The 13,675-nt window shown below is 39.6% G+C and overlaps 1 pseudogene; it reads left to right on the forward strand.

The window, feature by feature from the left end:
* Positions 1 to 6,236: 6,236 nt before the first annotated feature.
* LOC116075901 lies at positions 6,237 to 7,899 on the forward strand (annotated as a pseudogene).
* The last annotated feature ends 5,776 nt before the right edge of the window (positions 7,900 to 13,675 follow it).

The following is a 13,675-nucleotide window of genomic DNA, read 5'->3' on the forward strand; positions in this document are numbered from 1 at the left end:
CTGGTTTACAAGACAAGTCATGTTCAGAACATCGTAAGTAATTCTGCAAAATGTATGAGAACATTTGCAGTGTGGTTTCAAGGAAAACAACTGGTGTTAGAAAATGACCCTTGATCACGCCTGTCTGAAATCCTGTCAGAGCACATGAGAAACTAGGATATTGTTGAGATGTGTAAAATTCAGAAATAAGACTTGGTGCTCAATCCAAGATCCACCAATAACCAAGAGCAGGACTTTTGGGTAATCTTGGTCTCATCTATGAACCGAAGACTGTAAGGATGGCATGCCGGTTATGGACCTATCTCTTGGTCTTCCTCTCCCCATCCCCATCCACTTCTTGTATCAATCCACTACTGAGACTGGAAACTTCTGGCACTTGCAGATAGGAACAGTCAGGTGATTGCTTCTGGCTAATGAGATGTAAATGGAAAGCTGCCTGGGGCTTCAGGGAGGATGCTCACCTTGTTGTGGAGGGACCGGGCTTCAGGGAGGATGCTCACCTTGTGTGGAGGGACTGGGCTCCAGAAGAGAGCTCACAGCTATGGGATCTCTTTCTTTTCCCTTTGTCACCTTGCTTTCATGATAAAATAAACATACACATAAAAGCCAGTCTGCTAAGTATAGTGAAATGGAAAATCAAGGACTAGGAGCCTTTCCACTTTGAAATTAATTGTTAGCAATCAGGTACATCCATGGACAGCTAAGTGTGACTCAGCGACAATCAGGCATCTTTACAGCCATCTTTTGAGGGACCCAGGCACAAGATACATCATGTATAGCTGCCCAGGAGGTTACGCTGTCACCCTTGTTGCATGTCTCTTTGCGCATGTGCCATGGCTCCAATAACAATTATGTTCTCCCTGTTCCCACTCTTGTCTTTCCTTTCTCCCCTAGAGGCTACCTCTATGCCTCAGTAAACCTCCCACATGAGACATGTTGCATGGTGTGTTTCTGTTGAGACACACTACCTAGTACTATCGCTTATAATGTAAGCCTGTGCTTATTACTTATTACATATTTATTATGACTTATAAATATTATATATGGATACTATTTGTATAGTTATAATATATGCATTATTATTCATTAAAACACAGTGCATTGTGGTTTTAGTGTTAACCACCATCAGTAAGATAGTTATATGAACAGCTAAAAACATTTCATGTCTTTTACAATGATAAAAGAAAAGAAAGATAAACCCTAACACAAGACCGGGCTCACATTTTCTGTGCTCAGACCTTTGTGAGGATAAAGGCACATTGATAGAGGAGTCAAAAAGGCTATTCATGTTATTCTTGCTTTTCCCTTCTGGAGAGAAGGAAAGGGTATGGAGACTATGTTGAATTTGTTTTGGAAAAGGAGAGAATCCTAAAAAGAATAGTTTTATACAGTGAAATTTGCCTCTTGGCTAGATCATTGAAGTTTTTTGGGGGGGTGGTAGTGGTGGGGTGGGGTGGGGTGAGTATGTTTGCAACAGAATAGGAAGGAAAGCCTGGCATCTTTGAAATCATCTGCTACAGATGCTGAGTGTTAAAGCCAAGGCAACAATGGCAGAGACTAGACTAGAGGACCGTAAACTTTTATTGTTAATATAAAACAATCAAGATTTGGTGTTTGAATAGAATGACTGTGAAGGGCAAGGCAGAGAAGAAAGATAAATCCCAATGTTCTACACTGTGTGACTATACTACAAATAACCAGGAAAAGGATGTTTATCATCGCTTTAGGGAAATGTTGGCCAGGTTAAGCCTATGGAACTAGTAGTATGCATGAGAAAATGTGTGAGTTTGAGCTTGTAGCTTCTGGGATATCTGAAAACCATCAGTTTAAACCATGGGAGGGGGTGAGATGAACTACCAAAAGGGTACATGAGTATATCGGAGAGTGTGGAGATAATTCAGGCTGTGGTCAAATTTATGCTACAATCTAGAAAGAATGAGAGTGAGTCTATATTGTAAGAAATGAAAGGCTGTCTAAGATAAATTTATAGATATCTCCACTATTTACAACTAAAAACTGCAAAAGACCCATAGTTTACTTGAGAAATTACAAGAAGATAAATTAAAAGTGAAATGTATAAGCTAAAAGCAAAGTATCAGAAAATAAAAAGGATATTAATAAAGAATATTAATTTAAAAGCTACATTCTTTCCTTTTTTTAAGCATTATATTGCCATGTGACCCAAGTGGACTTCAAATTTGTGATCCTTTTGCCTCAGCCTCTGAAGATCTAAGACTACTCTGTGTGTGTGCATGTGTGTGTGTGTATACATGTATATGTGCAATTGTGTACACATACATGTAGATGCCAAAGAACAGCCTCAGTTGTAGTGATTTGGACATTGTTCACTTCTTTTTTTTTTTTTTTTTTTTTTTTTTTGAGACAGGGTATCTAGCTAGCCTATAGTTCATCATGTAGAACACTGACTGGCTAGTGAGCCCCAGGAATCTATGTGTCTCCCATCTTGTTAACACTGGTATTATAGGCACCAACCATCATGTCTGGTTCTTTTACATCAGTTCAGGGACTCATGCTGAGATCCTCATGCTCACAGGCTCATTTTAACTACTAGGCTAAAAGTTACTTCTTGATCAGTGAATCAGATTTATAAATCAGTCACATGCTTATGGAAAAAAATTATAAGGTTGGAATGAATTAAGAAAGATGATCACACACAAAAAATATAAAAGATAATGATAAAGGAAGGCTTTACACACATTTGAAAGCTATTGCTAAACAAAGGATTTCCATATAAATTTTATTTCGGAAGCAAAAGTCTTAGGGATGGGTGAGGTGGCTCAGTTCTGTAGCTATGAAGACCTGAGTTAGGATCCCAGCACTCACATAAAATGCCAGATGGGAGGCATGCATCTGCAATTCCAGTTCTGGGGAAGCAGAAAGAGATGGATCCCAGGAGCTCACTAGGCAGCTCACCTAGTCGAGTTGGTGGGCTTCATTCAGGCTTAACAAATAAGGTAGAGTGGTCAAGGATGATGCAGAATGTTGTCTGTCCTCTAGCCTCCAAATACACTCAGTTCTTGGGAGGTTGAGGCAAGTGGATCAATCATAAGTTTGAGGCAAGTCTGGGCTTTCTAATGAAGTTCTGTTTCTCTTCTTTTCTTTTCTTTTCTTTCCCATGACCCTTCTTTACTATTAGGTGGCCATTCTTTAATCCTGAGGGTGGAAAGGAATCAGCCACAAAAGGGAACAACTTTGGGAATTTACCTAAACATGGAAATAAGGAAAACATCCAAAATACAGTACTGATAAAAATCAGAACTGAAAATGAGGTCCTACTATGGGGCAAAAATATGACCTGGAGATACCTACACTATGTTCTTGAAAAGTAATATTCATTACCACATAAATTCTGATTTCTTTCTTAATTAATCATTTTATTTGTCTACATTTCTAATAACCAGATGAAATATGTAATTAAGTGATAACCTTTACATATTATGCAAAATGAAAATTTACAAAAATGGTTAATCATTTATCTTGTAATCGCTACTGCAATTTCTTAAATCATGTATACACTGAGACAGATTCAAAAACACACAAGCATAACATTATCTCCAAAACATTTAATAGCACTAATTATTCAAAATGTTATCCAGTCTTAAAGGAGAGTGATAAAAACATTAGATAATATGAACCACCAAGAAATTATTTACAAAAGTTGCATTTTGTAAAAGAAATAAAAATGTTTTAAAACCCTTTGTCCCAGTTAGCTCTGTCAACTTGACATTGCCTAGAGTGGTCTGAGAAGTTTCAATTGATGGATGTTCTAGGACTATGAGTACATCTGTGGAAGATTGTTTTGACTGCCTCAGTTGATGCGGGAGGATCCTTTCCACTATGGGCAATGCCATTCCCTGGGCAGATTGTCCTGGGCAGCATAAGAAAGCTAGCTAAGCATGAGCCAGTGAATTAGCCAAAAAGCTGTAGGTTGACCTCTAGCCTCCAAATACACATATGCATACTTGAACACTCACATTTACTTACATGCACATAAGCACACATCTGCATGAACACATACATATCACACACACACACATGCAGAAAACTTAAATAACTTACCACAGACAAACTGGGAAGGATAAGAAAGAGATAATTAAGCAAAAGAGACATTAAATTGCTATGAGTGGTGGCAAACCCTGGTAACCCCAGTTTTTGAGAGGCTGAGGCAGGTGGATGGATCATAAGTTTGAGGCAAGCCTGATTTTTTAATAAAATTCTTTTTTTAAAAAAGTCTATTTTTTTTAAAAAAAAATCTTATTTACCATTAATACTCCTTAAAAAAAAAAAGATTTATTCATTTATTTCATGTATGTAGGTATACTGTCTTCAGACACACCAGAAGAGGGCATCAGATCCCCATTACAGATGGTTGTGAACCACCATGTGGTTTCTGGGATTTGAACTCAGGTTTTCTAGAAGAGCAGTCAGTACTCTTAACTGAGTCATCTCTCCAGCAAATTCTGTCTTTCAGAGAGAGAGAGAGAGAGAGAGAGAGAGAGAAGCAAACAAGCATTAGAATCCAACAATGTAGAAGAACTAAGTTTGACCAGGAGATACTTCAACAAATTAATGCCAATAAATTATTTTAATTTGTGAAAATAAAAATTTAAAACACCAAAATTCATCTTATGAGATTATCAACACCAAAAAGCCAAACTTGAAACTATGTCAGAGTAGATCATTATTAGCTAATTACTCTGATGAGGAAAAGAACAATAATTCTATAGAATAATTCTATTCTAATTTATGAAGTAGAATTCACTGGATTATCAGGGGAATAGTTCACAGCTCTCAGTATAGTTACTCTGGGAACTCAAGAAGAGTTGATTATGGGGAAATTATTTGTATTGCATCAACAAACTAAAGGAAAAAACCAAGTGCACCACGTCTGTGGATGGTAGTGTCTGGATTAACCCGACACCTACGTAAAACGCACACCAAGTGCCACAGGCATAGAAAGAATTTACTCAGCTCACAATGAAATGAAAGCCATGAAGGTCATACGTGAGAAAGCAGCAGCAAATATAATCATAAATGGTGAGCTGTGGTAGAGTCTACTGTGTTGTTTGTTACTTATTGGCTTGCCTGTGGGTAGATTATAATTCTCCACAACCTTGACATCATACCACCACGAGCCCTTCATCTGGCCATTTTATTGGTTTTGGCCAATAAATACAAGGAGAAGAGCTATGGACTTTAGAGCTGAATGAACTAGCTGTGGCAACTTTCTCTGTTATAAAAATGGCAACTACCCCCAGAAATCTGAGCTTGGCCTGGATCCTAAGAAAGAGAAAACAAAACTAGAGGCATGGAGAAACTACAGCTAAGAATCGAATTGAGCTGTTTTATTAAAAATGAAATTTTGGGACTGGGATATAGCTGGTAAAGTACCTACTTAGCATGTAAGAGGTTCTGGGTTCAATATTCAGTACCACATATAGCAGGTATGGTGACTCATGCCTGGAATCCGAGCACTCAGGAAGTGGAGGCAGGAGGATCAAAAATTCAAGGTCATCCTTGGCTATATAGCATGTTAGAGGTGTACTTGAGCTACATGAGACCCTGTCTCTAAACATGATAGTTCCTGCTAATGTAAAAAACAAGATAGGAACCTTGTCATTATCGTTTAATATTGTCTGTATATGCTAGGAAATTATTGCATACACAGTACATATGTTGTATAATATGGACAGTATGAATGTGGAAGAAAGAGGTGAAATGTGATTTGTTTGGTAATACAGTTTTATGCTTGACATCACCAATAAACTCTAGCAGAAAACAAAACAGGTAAAAAAGAGAATGTGATAAACTGAGTAGACACAAAAATAAAGAGATAAAATCTTTTTTTCTTTTTTTTTCTTAGCTTTGTCTACATGAGCAAAATTTACCTATACATGGAAATAAGGAAAACATCCAAAACACAGTAATGATAAAAATCAGAAATATATGAAAATGAAATCCTACTATGGGGCAAAAATAGGACCTGGACAAACCTGCACTATGTTCTAATAACCAGATGAATGTGTAATTAAGTAATAACTTCACAGAAAGCCGAATCCTGAGCTAGAGTGAGCAGAGGAGGAGGCACAGCGGCCGGCGCCAGCGCCCAGCAGCTACCTGGGGCTACAGGAAGCTCCCAGAGGAGCAGCCGCGGTGTGTGCCTGTGGCCTGGGTGCAGGTGGCGGCTGGCACGGAGGAGCTGCAACCTGTTCGGGTGGGGGGCATCATGGGCGAGAAGTTGTTCACCAAGGAGCTGGACCAGTGGATTGAGCAGCTGAACGAGTGCAAGCAGCTCTCCCAGTCCCAGGTCAAGAGCCTCTGCGAGAAGGCTAAAGAAATCCTGACAAAAGAATCCAACGTGCAAAAAGTTCGATGTCCAGTCACTGTGTGTGGAGATGTACATGGGCAATTTCATGATCTCATGGAACTCTTTAGAATTGGTGGTAAGTCACCAGATACAGATTACCTGTTTATGGGAGACTATGTGGACAGAGGATATTACTCCGTTGAAACAGTTACACTGCTTGTAGCTCTTAAGGTTCGTTACCAAGAGTGTATCACCAAACTCCGAGGGAATCACGAAAACAGACAGATCACACAAGTTTATGGTTTCTACGATGAGTGTTTAAGGAAATACGGAAATGCAAACGTTTGGAAATACTTCACAGACCTTTTTGACTATCTTCCTCTCACTGCCTTGGTGGATGGGCAGATCTTCTGTGTACATGGTGGTCTGTCGCCATCCATAGACAACTGGATCACATCCAGTGATCAAGCACCACTTGATTGCCTACAAGAAGTTCCTCATGAGGGTCCAATGTGTGACTTGCTGTGGTCAGATCCAGATGACCGCAGTGGCTGGGGGATCCTTTGGCCAAGATATTTCTGAGACATTTAATCATGCCAATGGCCTCACGTTGGTGTCCAGAGCTCACCAGCTGGTGATGGAGGGATATAACTGGTGCCATGACCGGAATGTAGTAACAATTTTCAGCGCTCCAAACTATTGCTATCGTTGTGGTAACCAAGCTGAAATCATGGACCTTTGACGACACTCTTAAGTGTTCTTTCTTTCAGTTTGACCCAGCACCTCGTAGAGGCGAGCCACATGTCACTCGTCGTACCCCAGACTACTTCCTGTAATGAAAATGTAAACTTGTACAGTACTGCCGTGAACTGTATATTGACCTAATGTAAATGGGAAGAGTCAAAGTGTCAGAAAATAGTTAACATTCAAAAAACTTGTTTTCACACGGACCAAAAGATGTACCATATAAAAATACAAAGCCTCTTGTCATCAACAGCCGTGACCACCTTAGAATGAACCAGTTCGTTGCATGCTGACGCCACATTGTTGGTCAAGAATCCAGTTTCTGGCATAGAGCTATTTGTAGTTACTTTTGCTTTCTTGAGCGATGGCAGATGTAGGATGTAAACATTAACACCTGTGAGTCCAGTTGACTTCCACTTAGCTGCAGCTCACTCAGCATGACTGTAGATGAGGATAGCAAACAGTCATTGGAGCTTAATGAACATTTTAAAATAAGTACCAAGGCCTCCCCTCTTGTGTATCTTTCAGGGATACCATTAATTTAATTGTATGATTTGTCTGCACTCAGTTTCTCCCCTTCTCAAATCTCAGCCCCGCATTGTTCTTTGTTACTGTCAGAAAACCTGGTGAGTTGTTCTGAACAGTACTGTAAGATGATGTTACTGCTCAAGTCACCGCAGTATTTTCATAATAAACTTGAGAACTGAGAAAGTCAGGTTTGAATTGTATCAGTGGGCACGACTGGTGCTGTTAATTAACAAGATAAATCTATTGATCAATTTCAGAATTTGTAGAATCCCAGGTAAAGAAAAAAAAGACCAAGGCCATTGTGTAAAAAAAAAAGTGATAACTTTTTCATATTATGCCAAATGAAAACTCTGTATGTAAATGTGGCCTACCTGGAGTCCTTCTTAGCCCTAGCACCAGCCATGTTGGATTCTTCTGGAGCCAAAAAAAAAAAAAAAAAAAAAAAAAAAAAAAAAAAAAAAAAAAAAAAAAAAAAAAACCAACAAACAAACAAACAAAACCCAAAACAAAACAAAAAAAACCAAGCAGAGAAAAGGTCATGGTAAGAGCTAACCACTTGCTCTTTTCTGGTGCTATTGGGTTCATGTTTTTGTCATTTATTTATATTCATTCATGGGGGCTGGCGAGATGGCTCAGCGGGTAAGAGCACTGACTGCTCTTCCGAAGGTCCTGAGTTCGGATCCCAGCAACCACATGGTGGCTTACAACCACCCGTAATGAGATCTGACGCCCTCTTCCGGTGCATCTGAAGACAGCTACAGTGAATTACGCCAGAGCGAGCAGGCCGGCAGAGGTCCTGAGTTCAATTCCCAGCAGCCACACACATGATGGATCACGGCCATCTGTACAACTACAGTGTACTCATACACATAAAATAAATAAAATAAATCTTTAAAACAAACAAACAAACAAAAAAACTACAGTGTACTCATTCATTCATGCATGGAGCAGGTGGTAGGAATATGAGCATGTGCAATACATGCACATGCTTATAGTATATGTGTGTATAGTATGTGTGGAAATCAGAGGACAACTGTGTGATCTAGGGACTGAACACAGGTCTTCAAGTTTTGTGGCAAGTGCCTTTATCTACTGAGCATCTCCTTGGCCTGGAAGACATGTTTTTAATTAATAGCAGAATTTGTGTACCATGTACATTACGAGTCTATATGCACCAAATTCTTAGGCATTACCTGGAGCTCGAGAGATATCAAATGTAAAGTCTGAAGGCAAATAAGTTGGAGAAAATTCTTTAAATTCAAATGACGGATTCAAATTCATATCTATAATTTAAGAACAGCTCTTTTACAATTTAAAAAGATAAGAACAGTCAAACCCAATAGCAAAATGGGTTGGAGAAAGGAAAAGGCAATTGCCAGAAGAGCAAGTAAGATAAAATGTTCAGGTTCCCCTAATGGGCAGAGAAATGGAAATTAAAATGACTATGACGATACCTATCTCAGTGGCAAGCAAAGAAGTGTAATAGCACCTATTGCTATCAGGAATGGGAGCCTGGGCAAGGGCGTTCTCATCTATCACTGGCAGACACATGTAAAGGCGATTTATGACCTGTGTTAAAAATTTACACGCACATGCAATTCTATGCAGAGTTCTACTCCAGGGACCATAAACTATAGAAATTAAAAAACCCTAGTATACAAGTACCTGTGTACAAGAATGATCATTGCAACCTTAGTTTTAATAACTGAAAGTTGATGGGAAACCAATTCCATTAATAGACGAATACCCAGATGAATTATGACAAACTTTAGGACAGAACTTCATGTAGGAATCAAATATTAATGACCTGTGGAGGGATTTCTGCCATATATTGTGAAAACACAGAGAATTATATATCATTGACACCTTTAAAAACATGTCCTTCAGGAATTTTTTCTCCCTCAGAACCCCTCCCATTCTCATGAGTTCTTTCTCATTTTTCCTTGATGAATCTACATCTACTCTGCTTAAAACAAAATGAGTATGTCCTTGTATATCGCATGTGTGCATGCACACATATAGTGTATACATGTAATCATACTTACCCATACACAATCCATAGCTACATGAAAGGATGCTCACTTAGTTGCTCTTTCATGGAACTAACTCCGCCCCACCCTTAATATATCAGCTTTCTGCAGTGAATATGCTCAGTTGGTATCAGGAGCATCTTAGAGACCATAACAGAACACCATACACTGTGAAACTTATAAACAATAGAAGTGTATTTCTTACTACTCTGAAGGCTAGGAAGTCCAAGGTTAAGGTTACACAGAGACTACTTAGATAAGAACATACACACTTGCTGGTGGACAGTCAACTCTCTTGTCTGCCTCTCATGTCTGCTTTTATCTATGTTTTCTCAGGGCATAGAGGGAGAGTAAAAGTTTTGAGATCTGTTTTATAAAGCCACTAATCCCAATTAGGAGGCTCTCCCTTCCTGACTAAAGGCTTCACCTCTAGAAAAATAAAGCTCAGATCACAGCAAGAAGCAAGCAACAGAGTGCTCTTCACTGTCGGGAAGGAGACATTGGGAGAGAAGATTAAAACCTCAAGCCCAAGCAGGGATCTCCCAGAATTCCTCAAAAGATCACAAGAACCTGTTGAAATGTAAAGGTCTAAAATTAGACTGGCTAATATATCATAATCCACCATGAAGATACTAGCAAGTAGCTATTTACCATGATAAAATATACTTGTGGACCTGTAATATTCATTTATTATTAAGAAGAAACAGAACAAAAGAATCTATAATATACTATTTGGAAGGAAAATATATTTTATGACTGCATGCCTATTTATATATGCATATGAGAATTATATTTATGCAATCAACTTATAAGCATTTTGAAAATGATATACCAGCATGTATTAATATATTAGAGATGTTTCTTTTTTTTTCTTTTTTCTTCCTTTGAAACAGGAAAAACAAAAGACTCTATGTAGTCTTGGCTGTCTTGGAACTCCCTATGTAGACCAGACCGGCTTCTAACTCATCGAGATCCATCTGCCTCCACAGTGAGAGGATTAATGAGGTAAACCACCACACGACTGACATGGTTTTTGGTAGCAGATTTACAGGTGGTTTTACTTTCTCATCTCTATTTCTGCCCAACCCCACATCCCCTGTCTTGTACCTGTGACTTATATGAACAAAGAAAGGTCTGGTCTTTTCTTTTTTTTTCCCATGAACCTTCTCTACTGTTAGCTGGCCATTCTTCAATCCTGAGGGTGAAGAGGAATCAGCCACAAAAGGGAACAACTTTGGGAGATCCTTCCAGCTCCGAATTCTTCTCCCCAGAAATCTTGGATTGCCCCAGAATTGAGCTCTGTTAGAGGACACCAAGTTGATCCCCTATTCTCCTTTTTATGGTGTTCAACTTCAAAGTCAAACTTGGAAAAGGCAGTCGACTATTAGCCCTAATCATAGCTGCATGCCATTAAGATTCTGTGCTTGTTCCCCATCACCATTTCCTCTGAACCTTAATGAACTGATATAATCACTCCTGTAGGGACTGCTTACACACTAGAGGAGAAAGACCAGCTGCTGCCTTAAAAATCTCAGTGTGCTTTTCAAACACCTGATCTGGCCACAGCTGCCTCTTCATAAAGCAGGAAAGCTGCCCACCCTCCACAGAAGCTCCACACAGAGTGTTATAAGCCCTGAAGGGGCTCAGAAAGGAGAAATTCTAGATGCTTTTGGGGGATGGCTGCTTAGGAACCAGGCCTCCTCCTGGCTCCTCTCTAGGGGACAGAGTCTTAGGCTGAGGCTGGCTAGACCCCAGGCCAATTTTTCTTTCTACCTCCTGCTGAGTTCTACCTAGGTCTCCTAGTACAACTTTTATGTCTGAATTCACTTGGTAGTTAGGTTCATATAAGTGCAGGAAAAATTTAATGTTCATGTCAAAACCCATTTTCCTTAAAGAGTGAGGTTATGTTCTAGCAGCATTTTATTAGCCAGCATGTAGCTCAGACTGGCCTCCTGCTTTCTAGAGAGCTGAGAATAACGTGGAACTCTTGATCTTCCTGCCTTGACCTTCCTGTGGCTAGGCATGAACACCCATGCCAAGCCTGTTTAGCTTTAGTTTACTTTTTTTTTGTTTGTTTTTTTTAAGGACATGGTCTCATTGTATATGCAGCCCAGGGTAACTTCAAATATGATAACCTCTTTTTCTTTTTCTTTTTTTAAGATGTATTTATTGTATGTACAAGTATACTGTCACTGTCTTCAGACACACCAGAAGAGGGCATAGGATTCCATTACAAATGGTTGTGAGCCACTATGTGGTTGCTGGGAATTAAACTCAGTACCTCTAGAAGAGCAGCCAGTGCTCTTAACCACTGAGCCATCTCTCCAGCCCCTAATATTCTCTTTTCTTAGCCTCTTAGACCCACACCCCAAGCTCATGTTTTCATCGTTTCTTTCCTCCCCCTTCCCTTTAGTATGTGTGTACTCTTCTCTTATAGGGCTGCAGATTGAACTCATAAATTCACAACCTCTCACTGGCCAAGTACTTAATCATAGAGTTAAAATCCCAGACTCTAGAGAATTCTGTGTGTGAAGTCTTCGTTATAATAGGCAGTGCCCAGTTTTAGCACTTTCTTTAATCTTGAGAGAATTTTAATGAATTTTTCAAATCTGCTGGTTTGGTTTGGTATTTTTGATTTTTTGAGACAAGTCTCACAGTGTAGCTCAGGCTAGCGTCAAAGTCTTTATCCTGTTTCAGCCTCAAGTGTGGGCCTTATGGACTTGTACTATTACAACCAGTCTTGATACCAGTATGTCATTCACCATTTTTAAAGCAAGCTGACTTCCACTTTACCATGGTGGTGAGCTTTGATTTCTCTTTCTTCTGGGAGCAGCCACATGATATTTATTAATGAGTTCCAATCACTTTTAGTTTTTAACGTTGACACTGAGAGTAATTTAGAACACGCACAGACTCATGTAGCTGGACAAGTGCAGCCATCAGCTGATGGTACCATGCCGAGTATCTTTCTCAGAGTCACTTCATACAAATAGTCTTGGACCCATCTGACATTTCCAGAGAAGGAGCATCTCAGATTTAAGTGGGTATTTGATCCCATGTTCTGCTGTAAACCACATTCATGTAAACATTCTGGAAACAATGCTAGACTTAACACTTAATCCAGACTTATCACTGGTCACTTCAAGTAGAAAGGGAGTTAGATCTCTCCTTCTTGGCTCCGTCACCCCTCTCAATCTGGAAGCTAGATCTTCATTTGGAGTCCATGCTAGCCAGACTCCTTTTTTTATTGAAGCATATTTAAGTGGATACATGCTATTTTATAATACGTATTTGTGGAGTGTAGAATTTGCTGCATTGTGCAGTTTATAATAACCAGATCAGGATATTTATCATGTTTACCTCCTCTATTTACTTTGAAATATACTGTGTAGGGTATAGTTACCCTGCTGTGTGTTAGATTTGACCTGTGCCCTCTAGCTCTGTGCTGGTGCATGCAACCTAACCCTTCCCATCTCCCCTCTGTCTTCTTCCTCTCTAATAGCAAGAATTTCCCTTTCCTTTTACGTGCAGCCATTTTTTTTCCCAGCTACCACCAGTGTTGTAGAACACTCAATGTTGTCTTCTCACTTACCATGATGTCCTCTGATTTTATCCACATTGCCACAAACAAAAATATTAAATTTTAAAAGTGCATGTATATATAGTGTATACTCGCTGTGGTGGTTTGAATATGCTTAGCTCAGGAGTGGCAGTATTTGGAGGTGTGGCCCTGTTGGATTAGGTGTGTCACTGTGGGCGTGGGCTTTGAGACCCTCATCCTTGCTGCCTGGAAGCCAGTCTTCTCCTGTGTGCCTTCAGATGAAGATGTAGAACTCTCAGCTCCTCCTGTACCATGCCTGCCTAGACTCTGCCATGCCACTGCCTTGATGATAATGGACTGAACCTCTGAACCCGTGAGACAGCACCAATTAAATGTTGTCCTTAGAAGACTTGTCTTGGTCACGGTGTCTGTTTGCAGCAATAAAACCCTAAGACACTCAGCACATTTTCCCTATTTGCTCATCTGCTGATAGACACCTTGGAA

This window comes from Mastomys coucha, unplaced genomic scaffold (genome assembly GCF_008632895.1).
Source record: "Mastomys coucha isolate ucsf_1 unplaced genomic scaffold, UCSF_Mcou_1 pScaffold4, whole genome shotgun sequence".
In the NCBI taxonomy this organism is placed as follows: domain Eukaryota; kingdom Metazoa; phylum Chordata; class Mammalia; order Rodentia; family Muridae; genus Mastomys; species Mastomys coucha.